The sequence below is a fragment of the Triturus cristatus genome, chromosome 9, assembly GCF_964204655.1.
Source record: "Triturus cristatus chromosome 9, aTriCri1.1, whole genome shotgun sequence".
In the NCBI taxonomy this organism is placed as follows: Eukaryota; Metazoa; Chordata; class Amphibia; order Caudata; family Salamandridae; genus Triturus; species Triturus cristatus.
This window is the reverse complement of record NC_140592.1, coordinates 390,754,654-390,776,058: the sequence shown is the minus strand read 5'-3', so window position 1 is coordinate 390,776,058 and position 21,405 is coordinate 390,754,654. Positions and strand designations below refer to the sequence as shown.

General features: G+C 38.9%; 1 long non-coding RNA gene across 1 annotated transcript in view; it reads right to left on the bottom strand.

Annotated features, from left to right (window-relative positions):
• LOC146798015 (uncharacterized) overlaps positions 1 to 20,771 on the bottom strand; it is a 56,448-nt gene extending 35,677 nt beyond the window's left edge. The window contains exons 1-2 of the long non-coding RNA XR_014969088.1: positions 20,636 to 20,771; positions 3,694 to 3,788 (exon numbers count right to left, since the gene is read on the bottom strand). This is a non-coding gene — a long non-coding RNA (uncharacterized LOC146798015). The remainder of the gene's footprint in view (positions 1 to 3,693; positions 3,789 to 20,635) is intronic.
• Positions 20,772 to 21,405: the final 634 nt, after the last annotated feature.

Below are 21,405 nucleotides of genomic sequence, written 5' to 3'. Positions count from 1 at the left end.
AGGCTCTAGAGTAGCTCTGCTGACCTGGTTCTCTGGCTCCACGACGGCTCTGCTGACCTGGTTTCTCTGGCTCTACAGCAGCTCTGCTGACCTGGTTCTCTGCACTCACGATGCATGCACCCGACTTCGCAAAATTATATTTAAAAATAATATAAGTTTATTATAACTACAAAAATATTATTTTTATGAATATCTTAGATAATCTCTTGCCCTAATATGTATATTAAAGACACATACATATCATTTTGGAACATAAACTTTTTGTTGCAGGAGTCGCGCACCCAGCGCGCCCCAGCACGTCTATGACGTCACGCGGGACCTGCAACTGCGCAAGCATCTCGTACCGTAATGCGCATGTGTCGCGAATGCGCGGGAGTAGGAGTCGCGGACTGGTCGCATACCAATCGCGAACATCACATAATATTAAATGTATATGATGTAACTGAAAAACACGCAGCTGTCGCACACCGTACGCGGATCCATCACGACTTTTCTAAAATGGCAGCTAGAATGCGCACACCCACCGTGATGTGTACACTTTGAGTGCGCGACTCCAAAAAAAATTGGATTTTTTTTAAAGAAAATAATATAAATATATTAAAATCAAAAATGAAAACAAGAAAATTAATCAATATTTCAGTTTGATTTTTTTTATTAATTTCTTTTTTGCAATTTTCAAAAAATTATATAATGTTATTTAATTAATAAAATATTTATAAATAAACAGTAAAAAACTGTAGAAAATCAGTAGAAAAAATAGTTATAACTACTATCACACTTAAAAAATAGCATTTGAAATTCGCTGAAAAAAACATAGGTTTCAGAGACGTTATGGTTAGAAATTAGCATTTAAAAAAGCTTTGAAATTCACAGAAAAAACCATAGGTTTCAGAGACGTTCTAATTAGAAATTAGCATTTAAAAAACCTTAGAAATTCACAGAAAAAACCATAGGTTTCAGGGGTATTATAGTTAGCTGGACATTTCACTTGTACAAAACCATAGAAATGTTTCTGTTATAGTTAGTTCTGCTAACTATAACTCGCGCGCCCGCAATGCAGTGCTGATGATGTCACATATTGCATCATTCATGACAAGGTCAGTGACATCACTGATGACATCACTGATGACATCTCAAATGACATCACTGATTACATCATCCACGTGACAATCTGATACACCTCATCATACACCTCATCATACACTAGTATAAACTTTCATCACTCACTGTAAAATACAGAGTACCATATTTGAAACCATTGACACACCAATACCAGTTACTACATACCCACTCACTGATTCCTAAGTCTACACACACACAACTACCCATTCAACAACAGAATGATTTATACATGCAGTCACTAATGAATAGAACACTATCAAATGCACTTATACACATATATAGATATTGACACATCAGCAGTCAACTTAGTCGGTTATGCAGTCATCCTACTCACTCATGAAAAAAATTAATCACACTTACATTTACTCACTTACACAATTATCCAACAACACCTCATTTATTCAAACACATAGTAACTCATAGTTAATATGTTAAAAAATCACCATTACAATTATACACTCATTCATATAGTTACTCTCACAATCACTGACTCTTACACATACTTATTTATATACACCAACTCACATACAATGCCTTTTATTTTTTTACTTTGTTGAAGATGTACAACTAAAACATATATTCACTCACCAACACACAAATAAATACACTCAGTCACCCAAACAACTGTTTCCACATGCACTCTTAAACCTATACACCTAGTCAATCAACCATTCACACATCTATGCATAGAGTTACACACACCCCATCCAACCACACACAAACTCAGTGTCCCATGCAAATACTCCCCCAACTAATCAATAACTAATATACACACTCATGTAGTTAGTGACCAACTGATGCAGCATGTCATACAACAACAGAGACAGTGCTGCACACATTCACATAGTTTAGTTACTAATCCATGTATTAAGTGAGACACTTTTAATTACTCACTTAAACAGTCAGACAGCTACTAAATCCTCCATCCAGACAGTTATATATCCACTCAATCTTCAATACAGATTGGTATATATATAATACATATTTAAATTTCAAACTAAACCACATTCAGTGGATGATGTCATCAGTGATGTCATCAGTGATGTCATTTGAGATGTCATCAGTGATGTCACTGACCATGTTATGAATGATGCAATATGTGACATCATCAGCAGTGCATTGCGGGCGCGCGAGTTATAGTTAGCAGAACTAACTATAACGGAGGAATTTCTAAGGTTTTGTACGAGTGAAATGTCCAGCTAACTATAACACCCCTGAAATCTATGTTTTTTTCTGTGAATATATATATATTCACTGAAAAAACCATAGGTTTCAGGCATGATATAGTTAGGAATTAGCATTTAAAAAACCTTAGAAATTCACAGAAAAAAACAATAGGTTTTAGGGGTGTTATAGTTAGCTGGACATTTCCGATATAGTTAGTTGTACTAACTACATCTCGCGCGCCCGCAATCCACTGCTGATGATGTCACATATTACATCAATAATGACATGGTCAGTGACATCACTGATGACATCTCAAATGACATCACTGATGACATCACATCACTGATGACATCACATCACTGATGGCATTTATAAGTGGATAGATATTGGCAAAGTGATAGCATAAGTAGATAGTGGTGGATGGGTGATTAGAGAAGTGCGTGGGACTGACAGGAGGATTCCTAGTCTGCATGGGTAGTATCTTAGTATTTACAAGAGTGTTCCAATAGTATGTATCTGCTTAGAGATCTGGAAGCACAGTGCATAGTATATTGTAGGTGTACTTGTGTTAGTGGCTAGGCCATTCTATAAATACATCACTAGTAACTAGTATGATGACAGTGCTGTAAACAGAGTGCCTGGTGAATTTATAAGTGGTGAGGTATTGGCAGAGTGATAGGATAAGTAGATAGTAGTTGATGGGTGATTGTAGAAGAGCATGGGATTGACAGGAAGATTCCTGGGCTGCATGGGTACTACTTGGGTATTTAGTATAGTGTACCAATAGTATGTATCTGATTAGAGGTCTATATGCATTCGGCACAGAATATTGTAGGTGTACTTGTGTTAGTAGCTAGGCCGTTCCATAAGTACATGACTAGTAAGTGGAATAATTACAGTGCTACAAACAGGATGTCTGGTGAATTTATAAGTGGATAGATATTGTCAAAGTGATAGCATAAGTAGATAGTGCTGGGTGGGTGATTAGAGAAGTGTATGGGACTGACAGGAGGATTCCTATGGAGCATGGGTAGTACCTTAGTATTTACAAGACTGTTCCAATAGTATGTATGTGGTTAGAGATGTACATGCATAGTGCATAGAATGTAGTTTGTATACTTTTCTTAGTGGCTAGGACATTCCATAAGTACTTGACTAGTAATTGGAAAGATGACAGTGATGCAAACACACTGCATGGTGATTTTATAAGTGCTTAGTTATTGGCGGAGTGATAGGATAAGTAGATAGTGCTGGATTGGTGATTGGAGAAGTGCATGGGACAGACAGGAAGATTCCTAGGCTGCATGAGTAGTACCTTAGTAAGTAGCTGGTTAGAGGTTTATATAGATAGTGCACAGTTGAATGTAATAGTGCATGGATAGTGTTTGCATTACTTAATCTTACCTTTACAGTAGTAGATATCAAAATATTCTAAACATTTTTTGCAGTTGTTTTTTATAATTTACATTTTTAAAAATGTTGAACTTTAGAATTAGGATCTGTCAAAGAGAAGAAAAAATACAGTTATAATTTATAATATTATAATTTTATAAACACAACATAATTTAAGCATAATATAAATTATTTTGTTTGCCTTTTTTGCTGTTCTCAGAATATATTGAATTTCACTATAAATAGTAATTTCAATGTTACTCATCACATAACAGCGGGCAAAAGAATAAAACAATCAAGAAGATTGTTTAAAAAAAAAACAAATCTGTGTCAAAAATATTTTCAACATAGTCAACTATCTCTGCACATTGCATAAAAATAACATCCTCAATAACATATCATATAGTACAAATCACACATATATAAAATGCTTCTTTGTAAGAGAATTTTGTTACTACAATATGAAAGAACCGAAACAATAATTCAATCAACAGTTCTTTATAATTTTCATATACTCTAAATGATGTTCTTTAAAATATATGCTGTCAGAATATCCCAGAAAAAGTGCTTAGTTCATATTAATGTCTTTCCTCTAGGCCAAATGATATTCCTGAAATCCGTTATACTGAAATTGTCCAAAGTAATCATATTAATACATTTTAACATATTCCCAATAGGCCGAATTATGTTCTTAGAACTTTGGCTTTAAAAATATTAGGTATGAATTTGGTAATTCGTTCGGCAAACAAGATCTAAAAACCAAATGAGTATCATTACAATATGTCCATCCTTTATTACATTTTAACTAGACAGTGTAATGTCCAGATGTTGTAGAAGAACCATCGTGGAAAATAATTGCTACTGCTACAAAAGTTCTTCCTGATATTGATAGTTGACTTGCTACAAAATTTGTAATTAAAGTTTCCAATTTTCTTCCATCAGCTGTACAACGTTGCATCATTAAAATTATATATTGTCCAAAATTTTGTATAAATAGTGTTGATAACATTTCTGATTTGCATTGGCTACACTCCATGTTTTGATTTGCTGTTTTACTTTGTTGAAAGACACTGTTTTACCGTCTGATATTGTTAAATGTGAATCTTTCAGTGTCTATGTGAGTGGTAGAAGTAAACCTACAATTTTCACATTCATGTTCCAATTTATAATGAAGTCCAAATAGATTTTCAATTTGTATTCCTTCATCTTCTAATACTACAAGCATATACATTAGAAATTCCTGAGCATCTTGATGCACATTCTGTTTAAATTGCGTAGAACCAGAACATATATCCAGAAGATTCAGAATATCAGAAACACTTTGGATTTTACTTTTATCAGTTCTCAATATTTCAAAAATAGAATGCAACAAGGAACAAAACCTTTTTTCTTGATTCTCCATAATTTGCTGTTGCAGATTTTCTAGAAAAAGTACAACATTTACCACTACATTAGCATAGCAGTTGATACCTGAACTATTTTCTAACCGATATCCGACAATCTCTTCAATAGTGTCCTTTTTCTTTTTGCTTGTAATCTCAACATTATCTTAATTTTTTTCCTTCTCTTTAACTTCACTATAGATATTCTCATACCTTCTTTTTCGACCTACTACATGCTTTTCATATACAGGATATTCACCTAAATTGGGAGCATACAGTCTCCTTAACCGATTATACTCTCTTACTCAATTTACAGCTGCACTAATCTTTCTCTCATCAAAATCAATCAAATGCAATCCAGATAAAGTTCTGACTCGGGATAAAGCAACATAAATTTCGACCTCATCCGTATGTTCCAGATGTTTATCACGGAAAAAGAATTGGAGACGGATCTTGCGAAAAAACTGCGCAAGTTCTTGTCTAATCTGAAAAAAATCACCACGGAAGGTAGGGACGAACCCTAAACCTTTGTTGAGGAGAGCCTGCTCATCCTCATTGATGGTTCGACCACTCAGATTGATCACTACGTCGTTTCGTGACTCGGGCCTGCTTGTGCCTCTGTCATGCTCCTGGTGGACCGTGCTGGTGGATTGTCCGCCCAGTGAACCTGAGATCTCTGGTTCCGGCGTTTTCCTCTTGACCTGTTTCGGCCAAAGTCTAAAAAAGACTGGTTGGAATACAGCTGGGGTTGCGGTTGAAACGGAAACATATGACCTTGTGGAGACACAGGGGGGATACCATAGGGTCCCGGTGTCCACCATTGAGGTTGTAATGGAAAAGGTGGTGGGCCACCCTGTTGGTTCCTCTATTGGCCCCTGTTGGTACGAGCAGGCCCTTTCCTTTGTGTAGAGCCCTGATTTGAGGCTTCAGAGTCGCTTGATCATTCGTCGCTCCCAGAGGTAGAGTAGTTGGACCCATATCTCCTGCCTTGTCTATTGAACTGGGGAGGTACGTATTCGCTGCTGGTGTATGGATACACCTTTTCCATTGAAAAGCGCGCCAGGTCCTTCTTAAATTTGTTAATTTTTGTTAATAAGACAGAATCTTTGAACTCTTTGTTGTTCTTGTTGTTCTCTTCGTTCTGCTTCTTGAATTGTGCACCCGTGAGGGTTACTTTGATCTGTGTCTCCAAGGTCTGAATCTCAATCAGGATGGTATCAGCTACGCGTTTGGCTGTGTTAATGATGAGAATCAGCCACTCACGCATGCAACGCCAAGCTATCAGGGACCAATCCTGAAGGAAGACCTTATCATCAAGGAAAAGACGGGGAGCATTAGTGACTATCAATCCTGTTGGTGCACAATTGCCCCTCAAATACTCAGTCATGATGGCACCATGTATATACACCCGGGAATGGGATTTGCTGAGTGTTAGTAACTTGGTCCAATCATCTCCCTGTGCCAGATTGCCCCCTTGAAAAGTGTCTATAATTCTGGGAGTGGCCATTGTATCATCAAATGCTAACCCTGGACGTTCAGCCATCCTAGAAAGTTGGTGTGTAGTGTAATGGACAATTATATGTACAACAACCGCTTCTAAATCAAAATAAAGCTCACCGGGAGTGTAAGCGAAAAAAAGAAGGGTATGAGAAATATAAAATGGACTCGCAGCCGTGGCTGCTCAATATACCAATAAACACACAATTTGAACAAGGGAGTCCTAGGGAAAATTTTAAAGACCACTAAAGGATTATATCCCCAAGCAACTATTAACAAAACACAGAAATCCTAGGGTCTATGGACTACCGCTAAGTATTATTTAAACCTATGTGGTAGTAAACCTGACTGGTGAAAAGGTAATGGATACAATATGTATAAGGGCAGATCCCTTTAAGGACGAAATCCCTCACTCATCAATGATGACATGCTTCATCATAGGGACTCTCCTCCCAAGGGAAAAACCTAGATCCCTTGGGGGCTACGACCCCCTCACTGAGAGGGAGGAGCTCAGGGATGTTTTATCTCTAGTATTTAGGACTGACTAAGTCCAAATATGATGAGCAAGAAAGTGTGAGCAAGGGTGCAGCGCAAAAAATAATAAAGTTAGTGAATATGTGAAAAATGGTGATGAGCTAAAACTGGCTAGGAGGCACCAAAGCCAACTTTAATCAAAAGGTGCCTACTGTCAGAATTTAAAAGGCAGTACACCTGCAGTATGGATTTAGAACTGCTATGGTGTGGGTTTTAGATGGTCAACATGTTTCAGCCCACGAAGACCAAAGGTGGATCGGGCTTTCGTCAGGACCTATTAGGAAAACGCTACTGCACGCGAATAAAGTGAATAAACTATACGAAAAAAGGATATCGGGCCAATGCAATATCATCGGCCTGTATCTGAACCTGCATGCACCTAGAATGAAAAGAAGATGCCACATGTCAGGAGAAAGTAATATATGTCATGACAGTATGAAAAGTTTACTAAAAAACAAGATCTGCATATACATAAACAAAAGACAGAGATGCCTTACCCGCAAAGGCTGGGTACAGGATCTCACCTCTCGCCTGGCAACCGCTCAGGAAGGCAGCACCGCTCTACAAAAAAACGGGGTTTCATGATATTGTGGGGTGCGATAAAAGTCATCAAAATCCCGGAGGATGATCGTATGGTGGTCAGACGCTTAACATATCGATCATAAAGAGATTACCATTAGTATGGGGAGCTATAAATCATGAAGAAAGAAGCGGGATGAACCCATATAATAACACCCTCTACACAAGTTTATGGGATTTAAGTAGGAGCTCAAAAAGATACTAAACACTTAGCCTACTACCCATCAATCTCACTAAACAGAAGTGGAACTAACCACAACCTGTGTGCGGGACAAACTGGAACGTCTAACAATCAGCATTGAAGTCTCAAAAGACAGCATAATTCGTTAAAACTGCTGCGCTGATAGGCATCAACAATGCTAGAAACCACTCACCTATCCATCGGTACCGCTACTCCGGGAGAGCCTGCTGCCGGAGGTAACTGCAAGTACACGACCGCGCTCTAAAATAGCCAGTATCGTAACATCCTAATCACGCTCAGGTGGAGATAGTAGTGTGTAATTGTCGCGCATGCCCAGTATAGAGTGTGTTACACAGCGCATGCGCGGAGTCAAAACACCGTTTGTTCAAGATAACAGTAACGGTGTTCTAATGCGCAGGCCCAAAGAAAGTCCTGCTAGGTCGTGAAATGGAATAAAAATGTGCTGGTATGATTCCTATAACAGAGGGGCCGTGTCGCGACCTGGCTACCCACACGTGTCCACACTATTATGAAATAAATAAATACCCTGCAGTGGTGAGGACACATACGTCAACCTCCGAGTCTAAGAGGAGATTGACATCGCGGCCGCTTAAAGGGTGAAGACTGGTAACACAGGCAATGTTCACAGATTGTACACGCAAAAGTGCTATGTACAAAAGTGGATTTCTGGGTAAAAGGAAAAGGATTTGAGCCCATATACTGGATATGTGGGCGCTCCTGTGTAGAACCACGGAGTATAAAAGCAATAATATACCCTCAATAGAGGTAGGGATGTTGGAATAAACCCGTGTCAGTGACTAGGTGTATTGAGTAGACACACAGTGGGTGACGCAGCAAAAAAAACAACACAACACAGTATAACAACAAAGTGGGTGAATGTAGTCACTGAACCACACATGTAAAGATAACAGGGATTCTCACCCCGAGGTGCACTAGAGTACAAAACTAAATTGCAGCTCAAGGGCCTACAAACCAAGGCACTACAAACAGAAAGTAATACCAAATGGCAGGGGACTTCACCCGGAGGGATTGGCACTTGAACCTGAGACCCATCAGTAGTGTTAAAGTGACACCCAGGGAATGTCATCATTCAGACCAGACTTATCAGTGTCCAATTTATAAACCCATCGTTGTTCTTTCTTGAACAGAAAAGAAGAAATATCTGTCAAGTGAGTGGGAATAAAAGGGCGTTCTAACACAGTCCACTTCAAATCTTGGGGACTATGCCCAGCCGTCACAAAATGTTGGGTCAATTTCGTGGAAATTTTCTTGCAGCGAATAGTGCTCTTGTGTTCCAGTATGCGTGTCTTCACCTTACGTGTCGTCATACCAACATACCGGAGTAAGCAGGGGCACGTGATAAAGTAAATTAGATTATTGCTGTTACAGTTTGTATGACCAGCCAGAATCCAAGGTTTCAAAGTCCCAATATCAATCTCGGTGGTGTGTGCAGTGTGTGCGCATGCAGCACAGTTGCCACAGGGGAAGTGCCCACGTACTCTCGGCAAGTCCCACAATGTGTCTTGAAGATGTTTCCTGTTCTCAAGTGGGCGGGTATGTACAAGCCTATCTCTGATGTTGGTACTGCGTCTGAAAGCAAACAGGGGACGAGGTAAAGGGGTCGTCCCGATATTAAGTATCTTCCAGTTTGCCAAAATGCTTTTCTTGATCTGATTCGAAAAGCTACAGAATGTATTGACACAAGTCAGTCTGTTCGTCGTTTCTTTGGGACTGCTCAGTTCAAGTACTGCAGCCCTGTTATTGTTCGCTGCACGTTTCAGAGACTGTTTTACCAACTTTTTGGGGTAGTGTCTGGTCACTAGCTGATTTGACAGTACTCTAGCATGTTCGTAGTACTTGTCCGTCGTAGAGCAGTTCCTCCTAATTCGCAGAAACTGCCCGAAGGTAGGGTCTTCACGTAGGGGTTTATAAAACTGAGTGATACCCAACTGTCTCAAGCATTCCGCGCGATACGCAGAAGAGTCCATTATCACTATGGCCCGCCTTTATCCGCTGGTTTGATAGTGATTGTCTCATCTATAGCTAGGGACTGCATGGCCCGCCGCTCTCTTTTATTCAGGTTTTGAAATTGTCTGGCCTCCTTAGTACGTAATTGGGAGACTTGGCTGATTACAGCTTGCTCAAACGTGAGGACCTGCAGTGGAACCTGATGAGGCAGAGGATTAAATGTTGATTTATTCCTAAGGCCAGTGTTCGTTTCGACCTCATCCGTATGTTCCAGATGTTTATCACGGAAAAAGAATTGGAGACGGATCTTGCGAAAAAACTGCGCAAGTTCTTGTCTAATCTGAAAAAAATCACCATGGAAGGTAGGGACGAACCCTAAACCTTTGTTGAGGAGAGCCTGTTCATCCTCATTGATGGTTCGACCACTCAGATTAATCGGGGAACAGGCTGTTGGGTTGCTGTGGCGTGAGGTGGACCGTAGGTATTATAAGAGGCCTCAATTGAAGATCTTGGAAGGGGTTTGGGAGGTTTGGAGGTCTATCTCGAAGCTTGTAAAGGTGAATCGTTATCTCCAGCTCTGGAACTCTAGTTTACTCCCCTATGTCGGGTCCCATAGGAATTTACAGATTTGGAGAAATTTTGGTATTAGGTCTTTCGGCGACATTTGGGGAGACCATGTCCCGCTTGGTTTTGATACCATCCAACATCAGTATGGTATCCCGACCAATCAGTGGTTCCTGTAAGGTCAAGTTGCCCAGGCATTAAAGGCAGCGAGACCAAAACCCCTGTCAATGGAGTTGTTTCTGTTATCGAACTGTTAATGGTTGGGCCTAAAAAGATTAAATTGGTATATAAGCAGCTTATCATGGAAATACCAGACGATATGGAAAAAACAGAAATTTCTCTGGCACGGAAATTAGCTGACCCTGATGCTGACTTGGACCTGGCCATTTCCTTGAATAAAAAAGTTTTTAGATCTACCAACCTGAGGGCCCAGCATTATAAAACGATATTTAATCTATATCATTCTCCAGCCAAATTATATGCCTGGGGGTCAGGGGGGATGATAGATGCCCTAGATGCAATGCCGGGCAAGCTGATCTCCTGCATATGGTTTTTCATTGCAGCTCACTAGCCTCAGTACAGAGGGAAGTGTGTAAGTTTTGGGAGGGGCTGCTAGGTCATAAGATCAATCTATCTCCTACCCTGATGCTGCTGGGTTGTGATAATAAGCAAAAACTGTCTCAAACCGAAGAAGCGTTGGTTTTTATGTCGGTTGCGGTATTGAGGATTTTAATCTCCTCAGGCTGGAAAGATACTATGGCCCCCTCTTTTCAAATGTGGCTCTCTAGGCTGTTGAGCATTCATAATATTGAGACCGGTTTGTATGAACAGAAGGGTAAAAAAATGCGCGACTTTGGTCAAAAATTTTGGGCGCCGGTCTCAATTTGGAGGGAGATGACCAGTAATCAGTCGAGTTAGGTTTTAAAATTCTAAATCTGCTTTTATAAATCTCTTATTGTATTTCATGTACTGCATATTGCACTCGCCTGATATGTATTTATGCTGATGTGGTTTTTTTTTATGAGGTGCACAAACTGTAAATAAAATCATTTAAAAAAAAAAAGGAAGGTAGGGACGAACCCTAAACCTTTGTTGAGGAGAGCCTGTTCATCCTCATTGATGGTTCGACCACTCAGATTGATCACTACGTCGTTTCGTGACTCGGGCCTGCTTGTGCCTCTGTCATGAGACGATCACTATCAAACCAGCGGATAAAGGCGGGGCCATATTGATAATGGACTCTTCTGCGTATCGCGCGGAATGCTTGAGACAGTTGGGTATCACTCAGTTTTATAAACCCCTACGTGAAGACCCTACCACTAGATTGGAACAGGAGATCAAAATCATGGTAGAGGAGGCGGTAACAAATGGTTGGATTACTGAGCAGGAGTCAGGTTTTCTTATTCAAAACCATCCTGTTATTCCATACTTTTATGTTTTACCAAAGGTGCATAAAGCACAGAGGCCACCTCCGGGACGTTCCATCATCTCGGGTTTGGGGTCTCTGTTGGAACCGCTGTCCACTTTTGTGGATAATTTTTTACATCCACTTGTTTTGGACATGCCAACCTACCTCAAAGACACCAAAGATGTTCTCAATCTTATTGAAACAATTGACTTCAACGTGGACAGCGATTTCCTTGTCTCTTTTGACGTGGAATCGCTTTACACCTGCATTCCACAAGATGAGACTTTAGCCAAGATTGAGGACTTGCTCATGGAGCATGCTCCTGATTCCATCACTCCTGTGCCCTTCATTATGAATTGTGCCCGTATCGCCATGAAGGAGAATTTTTTCAGATTTGAGGAACAGCTTTTCTTACAAGTGTCCGGTACATCTATGGGCAATGTGTTCGCTCCGAGCTTAGCGAACCTCTATGTCCATAGTTTTGAACAGGAACACATTTTGTGCCCTCTCAACCCATATAGACATCACATACGTTGTTGGAGACGGTACATTGATGATGTTTTTGTCATTTGGACAGGGTCGTTGTCTTCCATCACTGACTTTAGAGCTTGGTTAAACACCCGTAATACTTTTCTGAGGTTCACCTGTGAGTTCAGCAGAGTGAGTTTGCCTTTTCTCGATGTTTTGATCTTTCCAGCTGACGGTGGCCTTCGCACCGAATTGTATAAGAAACCGATGGCAAGAAACTCACTTTTGCTATATGACAGTTTCCATCCTAAAGCCTTGCGCCAAAACCTGCCCTTCGGGCAGTTTCTGCAAATTAGGAGGAACTGCTCTACGACGGACAAGTACTACGAACATGCTAGAGTACTGTCAAATCAGCTAGTGACCAGACACTACCCCAAAAAGTTGGTAAAACAGTCTCTGAAACGTGCAGCGAACAATAACAGGGCTGCATTACTTGAAATGAGCAGTCCCAAAGAAACGACGAACAGACTGACTTGTGTCAATACATTCTGTAGCTTTTCGAATCAGATCAAGAAAAGCATTTTGGCAAACTGGAAGATACTTAATATCGGGACGACCCCTTTACCTCGTCCCTTGTTTGCTTTCAGACGCAGTACCAACATCAGAGATAGGCTTGTACATACCCGCCCACTTGAGAACAGGAAACATCTTCAAGACACATTGTGGGACTTGCCGAGAGTACGTGGGCACTTCCCCTGTGGCAACTGTGCTGCATGCGCACACACTGCACACACCACCGAGATTGGTATTGGGACTTTGAAACCTTGGATTCTGGCTGGTCATACAAACTGTGACAGCAATATTCTAATTTACCTTATCACGTGCCCCTGCTTACTCCGGTATGTTGGTATTACGACACGTAAGGTGAAGACACGCATACTGGAACACAAGAGCACTATTCGCTGCAAGAAAATTTCCACGAAATTGACCCAACATTTTGTGACGGCTGGGCATAGTCCCCAAGATTTGAAGTGGACTGTGTTAGAACGCCCTTTTATTCCCACTCACTTGACAGATATTTCTTCTTTTCTGTTCAAGAAAGAACAACGATGGGTTTATAAATTGGACACTGATAAGTCTGGTCTGAATGATGACATTCCCTGGGTGTCACTTTAACACTACTGATGGGTCTCAGGTTCAAGTGCCAATCCCTCCGGGTGAAGTCCCCTGCCATTTGGTATTACTTTCTGTTTGTAGTGCCTTGGTTTGTTGGCCCTTGAGCTGCAATTTAGTTTTGTACTCTAGTGCACCTCGGGGTGAGCATCCCTGTTATCTTTACTTGTGTGGTTCAGTGACTACATTCACCCACTTTGTTGTTATACTGTGTTGTGTTGGTTTTTTTGCTGCGTCGCCCACTGTGGGTCTACTCAATACACCTAGTCACTGACACGGGTTTATTCCAACATCCCTAACTCTCTTGAGGGTATATTATTGCTTTTATACTCCGTGGTTCTACCCAGGAGCGCCCACATATCCATTATATGGGCTCCTATCCTTTTCCTTTTACCCAGAAATCCACTTTTGTACATAGCGCTTTTGCGTGTACAATCTGTGAACATTGCCTGTGTTACCATTCTTCACCCTTTAAGCGGCCGCGATGTCAATCTCCTCTTAGACTCGGAGGTTGACGTATGTGTCCTCACCACTGCAGGGTATTTATTTATTTCATAATAGTGTGGACACGTGTGGGTAGCCAGGTCACGACACGGCCCCTCTGTTATAGGAATCATACCAGCACATTTTTATTCCATTTCACGACCTAGCAGGACTTTCTTTGGGCCTGCGCATTAGAACACAGTTACTGTTATCTTGAACAAATGGTGTTTTGACTCCGCGCATGCGCTGTGTAACACACTCTATACTGGGCATGCGCGACAATTACACACTACTATCTCCACCTGAGCGCGATTAGGATGTTACGATACTGGCTATTTTAGAGCGCGGTCGTGTACTTGCAGTTACCTCCGGCAGCAGGCTCTCCCGGAGTAGCGGTACCGACGGATAGGTGAGTGGTTTCTAGCATTGTTGATGCCTATCAGCGCGGCAGTTTTAACGAATTATGCAGTCTTTTGAGACTTCGATGCTGATTGTTAGACGTTCCAGTTTGTCCCGCACACAGGTTGTGGTTAGTTCCACTTCTGTTTAGTGAGATTGATGGGTAGTAGGCTAAGTGTTTAGTATCTTTTTGAGCTCCTACTTAAATCCCATAAACTTGTGTAGAGGGTGTTATTATATGGGTTCACCCCTCTTCTTTCTTCATGATTTATAGCTCCCCATACTAATGGTAATCTCTTTATGATCGATATGTTAAGCGTCTGACCACCATACGATCATCCTCCGGGATTTTGATGACTTTTATCGCACCCCACAATATCTTGAAACCCCGTTTTTTTGTAGAGCGGTGCTGCCTTCCTGAGCGGTTGCCAGGCGAGAGGTGACATCCTGTACCCAGCCTTTGCGGGTTAGGCATCTCTGACTTTTGTTTATGTATATGCAGATCTTGTTTTTTAGTAAACTTTTCATACTGTCATGACATATATTACTTTCTCCTGACATGTGGCATCTTCTTTTCATTCTAGGTGCATGCAGGTTCAGATACAGGCCGATGATATTGCATTGGCCCGATATCCTTTTTTCTTATAGTTTATTCACTTTATTCTCGTGCAGTAGCGTTTTCCCTAATAGGTCCTGACGAAAGCCCGATCCACCTTTGGTCTTCGTGGGCTGAAACATGTTGACCATCTAAAACCCACACCATAGCAGTTCTAAATCCATACTGCAGGTGTACTGCCTTTTAAATTCTGACAGTAGGCACCTTTTGATTAAAGTTGGCTTTGGTGCCTCCTAGCCAGTTTTAGCTCATCACCATTTTTCACATATTCACTAACTTTATTATTTTTTGCGCTGCACCCTTGCTCACACTTTCTTGCTCATCATCTTTGGACTTAGTCAGTCCTAAATACTAGAGATAAAACATCCCTGAGCTCCTCCCTCTCAGTGAGGGGGTCGTAGCCCCCAAGGGAACTAGGTTTTTCCCTTGGTAGGAGAGTCCCTATGATGAAGCATGTCACCATTGGTGAGTGAGGGATTTCGTCCTTAAAGGGATCTGCCCTTACACATATTGTATCCATTACCTTTTCACCAGTCAGGTTTACTACCACATAGGTTTAAATAATACTTAGAGGTAGTCCATAAACCCTAGGATTTCTGTGTTTTGTTAATAGTTGCTTGAGGATATAATCCTTTAGTGGTCTTTAAAATTTTCCCTAGGACTCCCTTGTTCAAATTGTGTGTTTATTGATAAAGCAACATATGCCATACCCTCTTTAAATACGGTACTTCCAATGTTTACCAAAGCACTGTCTACACTTAAACCTTGAGATTTATGAATAGTCACCGCATATGCCAAAGAAAGAGGAAACTGCTTTCTATGAACATACAAATCTTTAACAAGTAAAAAACGAGCAGAACAATGAGCAATTTGTACTTCTTCAATATGATCAAATTTGATTTTCAAACATTCAATTCCATCTTTTTTTTGATAATTAACAAAATCAACAACTTTTCCCATTGCTCTATTTACTAAACCATTTTCCACATCCAAATTACGCCGTAAAATAACCAGACAGTTTACACATACATATAAATTCTTTTCTAAACCAGCAGTCTTAGATATAGATTTTTCTATAGAATCCAATTTTGTTTTCAATTTTTCCATCAAAATAATAGTAATTCCTTCATGCTCTATTGTCGCATATTTTTAATGAGTTCTTTGTATTCAAAATATGACCAAATGTTAACGTTTCCAACACTTCCCAAAGACTTTCTGGTATCTTCATGCACAAGCGTTTTAAATACTGGTTGCCTTTTAACAGGAGTAAGTTGCAGTAGATCACCAAAAACTATCACGTTTTCCTCCAAATGAGACATCGGATTCTGTTTTTAAAATTTGCTGCATTCTTAAATGCACAAAGGCAAGCATTAAGTTTGAGACCACGCTCACCTCATCAATAATCAGAAGTTTCATTTTCTTTAGCACTCTTGAAACTTGAAAACAAGCTTCTCCAGATAGCTTGTGATATTCCAATTTATTTTCATGTTCTACAGGTAGCATTAGTAAACGATGTAATGTAATTCCTTTAAAGTTGTGTGCTGCCAACCCAGTTGGAGCAGTTACAACACAAGACAAATGAGAGTCAGTTGTTTTTCGTAGATATCTGGTCAAAACTTTAATTAAGAAACTTTTTCCTGTACCAGCTTGAGCACTGACATACATCCGGATAGGTTGAAATGATGTGCATGTGCATTCTTTCTTTTCATGAAGAAAACCATGGTCGATCTGTTGTCCCACATGCTGATATATTTCTTTCTGTTCAATATTTAGTTGTTCTTCCAAGTTCCCTAAGTCCATAATATCTTCTTGAGCTTGATGCATTGCTGTTTCCACTTCACTCATGGCGATTGCTGCTTCATTTTTAAGAATTGGTTGTCCTAGTGGATCTTGACTCAGTGAAGCAGAAATTTGACTGTCTTGAGAACTGTCTCTAGCAATTTCAGCTGCAATAGTAGCTTTTTAATCAATTTCTTCATTCAACATTTTGAGATAATTTGCAAAAACTGTGCATTCAATGCTATCTTTACATGCATTGAAATAATCTTCATAGCACTGATAATCTCCAAGTAATTCCAATTCCGCATGCCAAGGCTTGAACAGTTGCAAAAGAGCTAAATAGTAAAATTATCTTTTATCAGGAGTGTCACAACTCAGTTTCCTATGATTAATCAGATTTCCTTTACTGTGTTTCACCAAACATCCTTCTGAACCAATCACTGCATATTTTCCTTCATTTATGTTTTCTGTAGTATCTCTCTTAAAACTGTAAAATTGCAGCACTTCATAGAGACATATATTTTCAAGATGAAGACTTCTATTTGGATAGTATGTATCCAACATGTTTGTTTTGACAATATCTATACTTTCCGGTTCATTTACTGCTAAATATTCGATTTCTTGTATAGATTTAAGTACTCGATTTTGCGTTGCAGCAAGACCTAGACTCACCCAAATGATCCCTCTTGACTTTGAATATAAACTTGCAGACGACAACCGATCCGAGCATTCGTACGCTCCAATCTCTCGATGGGATAACATCTTCAAACTAAAACTGTACAATTTCTTACGAAGACTCTTCTCATGGAAAATTTCTTTCTACTCCGTCTTTTCTGATTTTGTTATGTATGATGATGTTACATACCGAGCAACAGCAATGGAATTGTCCGCAACATACTGGATATCCAAATTAGCATTCCACATTGAGAGAATAACTGGATTATAATCATTGATATACTTTGATTCTTCACTTCTTCTCAAATTGTACGTATTTTTGGGAGATTTTCTAGTGATGGTATGTCTCACTGCTGACATGAAACTGTTTACTCTTCCTTTGGATATTACTGGGAGTGGAAATCCAAAATGACATTTGATATAAAACTTTTCCTTCGACTTGTATTTTCGTTGACAATATTTGCCACATTGATGACTTTGGAATCATAACACTTGTTGCCTTAATGTGTTTCTTCTTTTCTTTTTGGTATAACACATGTAACATAATCTTCAATAAAAGATAAAACAGTGTCATCCGAATCAGTTCCACATTTGGGTGCATCCTTGATCCATAACAGCATATGTAAATGAGGAGCACCTCTAGCTTGATACTCCTTTCTCCAAAAGAAATCAATAACTTCTCCAAGAGAAGGATTCTTTTATTGCAGATAAAAGACATCATAGCATCAAACCTATGATTGAAATATCTGCATACATTTACAGGATCCAAAGAGCACAATTCTCCAGGTGTTTTGTATTCAATATTTTTAATATTTGAATTTGCTTCTCGAAGAAATTTAAGTAAATCATCCCAAGCGTATTCAGCACAGCTTAGGGTAACAAACCATGTAGGAGTTCCTAAGTTCCTTAACATGCATTTAAGTTCTCCATGATGACGATACCAATACTCATTATTACCACACTGACATGCCATCAAATTAATCAGTTGAGATTCTAAATGATCGTCTCTCTGATGTACTTTATCCATAAATTCCTTTGCAGAAACATTTTGAAGATGTACTCCTGTTTTTAATATGTGGTCGACTGCAGATGAAAGTCCATACAAGTCACTCTCAAACAAAAGATTAAATATATATGGGATACATTGTCGAAATCTTGGATCTTCTGCATACAATCTATTTATCCGATATTCTGACGCAGGAATCTGCACTGATCGTTCGTCATATCGACCACCTTTTCCAGTTGGGAACAGCTGCGGAAAACAACGAGCTTCCAAACTTTTTGCCCATCCACTCATGGGAGTCCCCTTCGCTTTCTTCATTTGGAATAATTCAATAGTATTCCCCATCACTTCTTTTGAATGAAGTGCATGTACACTATAATGTTCATAAATTTCTTCACTTTTGGACACGTCAACTTTTTCAATTTGACCACTTGACGTTTCATTATCATCTCCTAAAAGTATTTCTTCTTCTTCTACATACACATTTTTGTAGTAATCATTGTTTTTTATAAGATATAATGTTGCCTTTTGCACTTTCCTAACATCAACTAATTCCCGCCAGATTTTCTTACTCTTAGTAGGAACACCTTTAACTAGAATAACTAGTGGTTCACTTTCTACATTCTCTACACCAATAGTTTCAATATTTTTCTTTAAATCTAGAGGTAAATATACAACTCTTCCTTTTCATCCTCGCTGTAAATCTGCAGGAGGCAATTTACCTGTTTTAGGCTCAATGCGAACAATAGCCTGAAATGGGTGCACACATTGAATAAGAATAGACTCATACGTGTTTAAATCTATTAGTTCTGGAGGAATAGCTACCAACTCTAGAAAATTATGGACAGCTCTAGCAGGCATTTTATTATCGTCTAATTTGTTATAACAATATTTACAAATACCCTGATCAGTACCCAAATCAAAGCAATCCTCTACCAACAAATAAGTTGCAAATTCATTCCATTTATCATTATTTTCTCTATCACTTTTTAAATACAGATCAATAGTCCTAGTCGGATTTCTATAGTGAATTCGTCGGCAACAAATACAAGTGTAATTTGGCCTTTCACACGAAATGACCTTAAACTTTGTAATTTGTTCTTCAAACTTCTCTGTACTACTATTTTCCACATTTTCTTCAACACCTATTTCTATCAATGTCCCACTTTGTCCACTCTCTTCTTCAGGACCAAAGTAACAAAACTCTATTTCATCACAAACTTTTTTAACATCTGATACTGTTCCATGCAAAAGAGCACTGTTTAAATCATTTAAAATTATTTCTGGACTTTTTACGTAATACAATCTTCTCACTAACTTCCGCATTTGAGAATGATGTACTGCTAACATTCTAAAATGATGAAAAACACTTTGACATACTTTTCCTGAAAGACAAGCCAGTGAATGACCTTGCAAACCAGTATTTTTTCTCACTCTTCAAAGGATCTAGTCCTTGCAACATCTTAATCTTTTGTTTAACACTTTTTTTTCAACTATATTCTCGTAAGAAATTGCGAAGAATATCAATAGATTCCTGGCGTATACTACAAATAATACTACAATCCCAAGTATACACTGGCGCTTTAGGACGTCTCCCTAGAACTTCATGAGCTATCACTTCTTCTATTTTTGTGGGAACCATCTTCTCTTTCTCAATTGGACAACCATTTCTAACCTCATAAGCTCGACCACTGGCATCAACTGCAAGCAATAATGTATTGGTTTGAAAATAACTCTCTTCATTAAAAAAAGGCTCTGAACTTGAACTGTGTTTCCATTCACCCTAACAAATATCACAAAAGTCACTTCTGCTAATTAGTCTCTTCTTCTTACTTTTGGCCTTCATAAAATGTATTGGCTTATCAAGTGACCGAATTCTGTTTCAAACTAAAATGAATAATTTCCTTTTTAATTGAAAATCCTTCTCAACAATAGTTTCAATCTGTTTCTTCTTTTTTATAAAATGCTGATCTTCTTTTATATTTTTTCACATATTTAAAAAATTAGAGACAACGCTATTGTAAAACATTCTCTTTCTAATTTCTTCATACTGACTCTTCCTCCTTTTACCATACATTATTTCTTTAGAATGTGATTTCCCATTATTTTTGCTTTTTTTCTTCTTATTCTTTTTTGTTGTTGAGGCATTCTTTGTACTTTCCACAATGTGCACACTGTTTATAGGCTTTCAAAGTTTTTTAAATAAATTATTTTGTTTTCTTACCACAAGACTTTTTCTTTTTTCCCACATGTTGTACTTCTTCTAATTCTTGTTGTTGTTTTTTCTTAAAATAATACTCATTTTTTTGTTGTTGCCTCTTTTGTGTTATTCTAGTCATGATAAGTTTTTTTTAACGATGTTGAGCTTAACCTGTTAAATAAAAAATATATGACATTATTAAAATAAATTTATAAAATATACTATTATATTACTAAACAAACATGTTGTATATAAAAATCATTTTAACACTTTCTTTTAAAATCACAATTCATTTACTTGAAGACACAGATACTAACTGGATAATTGTAGAACTGAATAAGTAGTATTTATGTTTTTAGAGGACTGCATCAATAGTGGATAGATGATTGTAATACTGGATGTATTGGTATCTGGGTCATTACATGAGTACATGGATATTGACTGGACCATTAGAGTACTGCAATGAAAGACAATGGTTAATTTATAAAGGCCTGCATTTTCGTGCAGTGATTAGATAAGGACATGGTTCTGTCAGGATGACAGAGTGACAGTGTGATTGCTGACTTTCACAGCTACTACTTGCATTTTAGCAAGAGTGAATCAGTAGTCTGCAGAAGCTTAGGGGACCGCATAGGTTGTGCACATTTGACTGCAGCACTGCATCTATTAAGGCTTGAGCCATTGTACAAGTACATGGACAGTGACTGGATAGTTTAAGTGCTGGTAGTTGATAGCAGAATGAGTTTATAAGTGCTTGTGTTTCAGTGCAGAGATTAGATAAGGACATGCTTGTG